Source organism: Myotis davidii, unplaced genomic scaffold (assembly GCF_000327345.1).
Source record: "Myotis davidii unplaced genomic scaffold, ASM32734v1 scaffold120, whole genome shotgun sequence".
In the NCBI taxonomy this organism is placed as follows: domain Eukaryota; kingdom Metazoa; phylum Chordata; class Mammalia; order Chiroptera; family Vespertilionidae; genus Myotis; species Myotis davidii.
In genome coordinates, this window is record NW_006294778.1 from 6,769,714 (window position 1) to 6,776,276 (window position 6,563).

General features: G+C 40.3%; 1 protein-coding gene across 3 annotated transcripts in view; it reads right to left on the minus strand.

Moving 5' to 3' along the window:
* The window catches only part of SCYL2 (SCY1-like, kinase-like 2), a 56,133-nt gene that overhangs the window by 49,106 nt on the left and 464 nt on the right, over positions 1 to 6,563 (minus strand). For 2 of the 3 annotated variants that reach the window (XM_015567606.1, XM_006769379.2), the window contains exon 2: positions 2,219 to 2,226. The exons of the other annotated variant lie outside the window; for it this stretch is intronic. The gene's annotated coding sequence lies outside the window, so the exon portion shown is untranslated. The remainder of the gene's footprint in view (positions 1 to 2,218; positions 2,227 to 6,563) is intronic. 3 annotated transcript variants of the gene reach the window in all.

Sequence of the window (6,563 nt, forward strand, 5' to 3'; positions counted from 1 at the left end):
ATTGGCCCTACTCTGTGACAGGAGGGAGCTCCCCAACCCCCTGATCGACCCTGCTCTGTGCATGACAGGGTACGGAGCCCCAACCCCCCTGATGGGCCCTGCTCTGTGAGTGACAGAGGGTGGCACCGCAACCTCCCCGTGGACCTTGCCTTGAGTGTGACAGGGGGCGGTGCCCCAACCCCCCAATCGGCCCTACCCTGAGCGTGACTGAGGGTGGCATTGCAACCTCCCAATCAGCCCTGCTCTGAGCCCGACCAGAGGCTGTACCTAGGGATTGGGCCTGCCCTCTGCCACCCAGGAGCAGTCCTAAGCCAGCAGGTCGTTATATCCCGAGGGGTCCCAGACTGCGAGAGGGCACAGGCCGGGCTGAGGGACTCCCCCTCCCTCCCGAGTGCACAAATTTTTGTGCACTCGGCCTCTAGTTTACTTTATAATTACATATTAAGTTTCATTATGTCCTTTAATATGTTATATATCAAAATTTTTAAAGATGGAGAAATTGCTGAATTAAGATAATAGCTGTAAGGAAGGGGAAGAAAGGAAAAATTAAGAAACGAGTATGAGTTAGAATTAAGAAAACTTACTGGCCAATTAAAGGGAAGAGACAAAACTAGGAATCCCATCAGGTGTCTAATTTCAGAGTCTAGTCTAGGTGGAGAGTGAAACCATTTACCAAGGCAGGACTTAAAGGAGGCAACTGTCTTTTGTGGGAGGAAGAACTCAATTTTGGATATATTGAATTTGAGTTGCCTTAATGACTTTCCTATGGAGATATCTAATAGGTTTTCAAATATGTGGGCCAAAAACTTAGGAAAAACTTCTTGACTGAAGATCAAAATTCAGACACCATGACCTTATAAGTAGTGCAGTAATTAAGACTGTGAGCTTGAAAATGGTAACCCAAGGAGACCTAAGAAGAATATCATGACAGCAACAGAAGGTTAAGGACAGATAAATTGAATGAGTTTGTAAAACAACATTTTGAATTATTAGTAATAACCTTTTAACATATAAAAAACCTACAGTCTAAATATCTTTTCTTAAACTGATAGCTTTTCAGATTTTCACTTAATTAATGAATAAAGAAATAAGCATATGTTTTCCAAAGATAAAGTTATAAATGACAGGAATATTTATTCATATAAGCCATTTCCCCTTTTACACCACAAGAATTCACTTGAAATTCTTCCCCTCCTAAATCTCAGCCAAAATAAGATTTGAGACAGCTTCAGTATGATCCCAAGATTATACCTTTCTACCATCTGGCTCAGCCATCACTTGGCTTTTAGTAGAACCAGTAGGTGAATCTGTTGTATTACTACATTTTACATGCACCTGGAGAAAGGTGGGTTGAGTATTACAGTACCTAATGGCAGGTAGTTTAAAGGAACTGGCAATTCTTTCAGTTCTGCCTACTCATAAACTCTAGACATAGCAAGAATACAGTAGTTAAAATTATATACATGCTAAAAAATGTCCTGAATTTTCAAGTAACACAAGTACAAAAAGAGTCTCTTATTTCGCCAATAAGAAAATACTGAAAAGTAGAACTTGCATTTTTATTAGAAATATTGTAATGCAAATAAAAAGGTTACTGTGATTATATCTGATGATGAAATGATGTTTAGTAACTGTTCGTCTCATGGCACCTAGCAGAGACTAGACCAGTGATAGCGAACCCGTGACACACGTGTCAGAGGTGACACGCGCACTCATTTTTTTGGTTGATTTTTCTTTGTTAAATGGCATTTAAATATATAAAATAAATATCAAAAATATAAATCTTTGTTTTACTATGGTTGCAAATATCAAAAAATTTCTATATGTGACACGGCACCAGAGTTAAGTTAGGGTTTTTTAAAATGCTGACACGCCGAGCTCAAAAGGTTCACCATCACTAGACTAGACTTTCAATAAGCACAAAATATTACACATTGACTACAAAGAACAATAAAATGAATACAAATGAGCTCAAAATAGTTTTTGTTCCTTGAAGAGGTACCATGGTCTAAGATTTCTTTCTATGTAAATGTCTAAAAATTTCACCCTGGCCGGTGTGGCTCAATTGGTTGAAGAATTGTCCCATATACCAAAAGGTGGTGGGTTCAATTCCTGGTCAGAGCACATACCCAAGTTGCAGGTTCAATCCCTGGTCTTGGAAGGGACAGAAGGCAACCAACCGATGTTTCTCTCATACATCCATGTTCTCTCTCTCTCTCTCCCCCTCTTCCTCTCTCTAAAATCAATAAAATTAGAAAATAATAAAAATTAAAAATAAAAGACTACCACTTCTATAGTTATTTAAGTAGTTAATCATTCATAAATGAAATTTTATAATTTGAAATAAGAATTACATTAACATGACATACTTTTGGTAAAATGCTTCATAAAATTTGGGGAAATTTTTTGTACCTATACTCCCATATGCAGCACTATCTGTTTATACCTAAAGTAAGATGATCCTGAGAAACAGTCTTGAAATACATGTTTTCTTTTTCCTGTGGGAGCACTCAGAGATTAGTAGAAGTTTTAAAAATACTTAATAATTTAATGACATGTTTTTTAAAAATGGCTACTACCATTCTTTGGCCTATACAGAGGTCATGCTTAATATTACTCATAAAACAAAGATTATACCAGTTAAGTATAATCATTCTCTTTACAACCACAGAAAGTATCTAATATTATCAGTTGAGCTAGGACAGATTACTTACAGAAGTCAAACCTGATTTTAAGAAACAAATAAAAATCACTAAAGAGACTTAGCAACGTATTATGAAGTACACATTCATTCAACTATCACTGGGTACCTACCTAGGAGAAAGCACTATGTTAGTTAGATACAGTAAGAGAAAGAAGTAAAACATTGCTTCCATCACTGCTTACAAACTTAAAACCACTGTGCAATAAAGTTTAAAAAGCAACATGAGAGATTATAAGGAAACATATGCTTAAATATCAAATTAGTAATGTGAACAAAAAATAAGATCAGAGGAGAGATTATATCCAACTCTTTTGAAGGTACTTCCAGTCCATGTACCTGGTTTAGTTTTTACTACAGGAAATCAATCAGATTGTTTAAATTATTGTAATTTGTTTTTTAATGTAGAAGCACTGGAGTTGCAGAGTCTTCAGCTAGAAAAGGCGGAAAGGAATAACTGGGTAGGAAATCTGACTAAGTGACCTAAGGTCACTTCCTTGGGTCTACAGTTCTTTCTTGATTTAAGAACATATAAAATCTGAAATATGGCCGAAACCGGTTTGGCTCAGTGGATAGAGCGTCGGCCTGTGGACTGAAGGGTCCCAGGTTCGATTCCGGTCAAGGGCATGTACCTGGGTTGCGGGCACATCCCCAGTGGGAGATGTGCAGGAGGCAGCTGATCGATGTCTCTCTCTCATCGATGTTTCTAACTCTCTATCTCTCTCCCTTCCTCTCTGTAAAAAATCAATTAAAAATATATTTAAAAAAAAAATCTGAAATATGTGGTAGTATAGTATGTGAAAACTGGCATTCATAAAATACTGAAGTGCTGTCTAAGACAATGGTTTTCAAACTCTACCGAACATCTAATAACATCTAATGACTGAGTATCTTGTTAAACCATATAGAATAGATGCTTATGTAGTATCTCAAACCTTTCGAATCAGAATCCATAAATGTGCAGTCAGGGCATTTGTATTCTGAGCAGCTCCCCCAGGTGATTCTGATGTGCAGTGTGAGAATTAAGTGTTATATGATTAAGTACACAACCTTCAGTGGCAAGAAAGCCTGAGTTCAAATGCCAGCTCTTTTAAATATATATATATATATATATTTGTATTGATTCCAGAAGAAGGGAGAAGGAGAGATAGAAATATCAAGGATGAGAGAGAATCACTGACTGGCTGCCTCCTGCATGCCCCCTACTGGGGATTGAGCCTGCAACCCGAACATGTGCCCTTGACCGGAGTGGAACCTGGGACCCTTCAGTAGACAGGCTGATGCTCTATCCACTGAGCCAAACCAGCTAGGGCCAAATCCCAATTCTAATACTTAATACACTGTGACCACCAACTAACCTTCCTAACACTACTTCTAAGCTTCTTTTTTTTAAAAAAAAGAAAAAAGGGGGGGGCAATATCACCCATTCTTCAAGTGATTTCTCTAGGGTTACAGGTGATGAGGCATGTAAAATGTTTAGTACAATTCCTGGACTATTTAGGAAGCATTCAATGAATTCATTCATTTAACAAACATTTATTAAGCACTTACACAGTATCAAAAGATGAGGAACATCTCATTAAATTATTAAGTATTAATAAATATGGCAACTCTGTAATGGTGTTATGAGAACACATAATTAGAAGAATCTATCCTAATCAGGAAAGTCTTCCTGAAGTGAGCTGCATGATGAGTAGGCATTAACTGGATGAAAAGGAAAGGAAATGCATTTCCAAGCAGAGGAAGCTTCATCACCAAAAGCCATGTACCTGAAGCAGAACAGAGTGACTAGGGAAGAAAGGAATGCCAGAAAGCACTGTGGAGATGAGGGTGGAAAGTCAATCAGGGGACCGAAACAGGCAGTTAAGAACTTTAGTTCCTTTTATAAACAATGAAGTCACTGAAGGAGACATATTGGAGACAATATGATTAGATCTGTATTTTTAAAATGTCACTCAGTCTGGGGTGGAAACCTAGAAGGAGGCACAGTAAATGCAGCTAGACCATAATTAGGTGGCTAGTGATACTTCAGATGAGAGATGATCGTGGCTGAAACTAGTGGCGACGATGAAGGCAGACAAGAGATATTTAAGAAGCACAATCAACAGGACTTAATGAGAGATTGATAATGAGGCACAAGAAAGAGGAAGCTGTCACACTTCTCCTATAGAATAGAAAACTAGAGGCCTGTTGCACGACATTCATGCACTGGGGGTGGGGGGATGGGGGGATCCCCTCGACCCAGCCGGCCTGCACCTTTCAGTCTGGGAGCCCTTGGGAGAGCCGGGAGCAGGCCTAAGCCATCAGTCGGACATCCTTAGCACGCTGCCACGGAGGCCTGCCGCTGTGCTCGCCAGCCATCAGCCCATGAGCCCAGCTTGTGGCTGAGCGCGCTTGTTGAGCATTTGCCCCCTGGTGGTCAGTGTGCATCATAGCGACCAGTCATTCTTCAGATGGGTCAATTTGCATATTACCCTTTTATTATATAGGATGATAGATGATGAAGCCAGTCACTTGAGTTTAACACAATAAAAGGGCCTATTTGGGGGGGGGGGTAGAGGGAGTAAAATAGTGAGTTTCAAACATGTGAGCATGACTATATTCACAATAATAGGGTTATTTGCACAGAAATGTATGTAAGTACAATGCGCTTATATTTATTTTATTGGTTATTTGTGGATCTTAGAGAGAGAAAAAATAGGTTTCTGAGGCTTCTGCATGTGTGTAAAGTGGATCTGAAAGAATTAAGGTCCTTACCTTTCTTAGGTCCTTTCTTTTACATACTCCCCCAAAAGCGTCTTTTTTTAATATATTTTATTGATTTTTTACAGAGAGGAAGGGAGAGGGATAGAGAGTTAGAAACATCAATCAGCTGCCTCCTGTACACAACCTACTGGGTATGTGCCCACAACCAAGGTACATGCCCTTGACCAGAATCGAACCTGGGACCTTTGAGTCCGCAGGCCAAAGCTCTATCCACTGAGCCAAACCAGTTAGGGCCAAAGGCGTCTTTTAAGAGTACAGTTTAATAGTGACAAGAATTTGACCTATACTCAGCTGATAAGTCATTTTTAAATTTAAAAATTAATATTCATACTAAAGAATAAGAAAGCCAAACAAAAGCACCTGCAAAGTTCAAAACGTAGCTTCAAGCACCTGACTTTCAAACCATTAACCAGAGCATGAGGGGATTTTACAAGGACAGGCTGTAAAACTATGTTAATTTTCCAGAATGGAGAGGCACCGTGAATCCAATTTGTAAAACAAATCATCACACAGACAATACCTGAATTTGATTTACAAAAAAAAAAAATTTAAAAAAACATAGCTTGCAACTTACAAAAAAAAAACAGCTTGCAATTTACAACTGTAAGTCACTACCGCCTTTACTTTAAGTCGCTTGTCTGGAGACTCGTGAAAACTGTTACAGGAGCTGACTTGACAGCGCTGGTCGCCGTAATTACTAACCATAGGTACGTATTCATTCGGATCGCACGAAGTTTTTGCAAGCTTTATCGGTCTCAACCGTCCTCCATCCTTTCTGTCCCGCTGCGAAAAACTCGAGTGGACGGGGATTTTTAGTCTGAACAAAACACCTGCCCCACCCACCTCGAGCACAATAACCTTCCGTTCCAGAACGAGAGCCACTGTCAGAAAAGGGCGCTGGGGCCCTAGGGGGTGACCCAGGGTATCGGAGGCGGACCCCAGGGCCGAGGGGAGCTGTCTCACCCAGTCCCAGAGGAGAATCCAATTTCCCAAAAGGGAACCCCGAGTTCGCCGACGGAAACCCGAGCTCCCGAGCCGGAGCGGGGAGCTCTCCCGGCGGCAGACGGCTCCCCAGCCGCGGTCTCCCGGCGCCCCC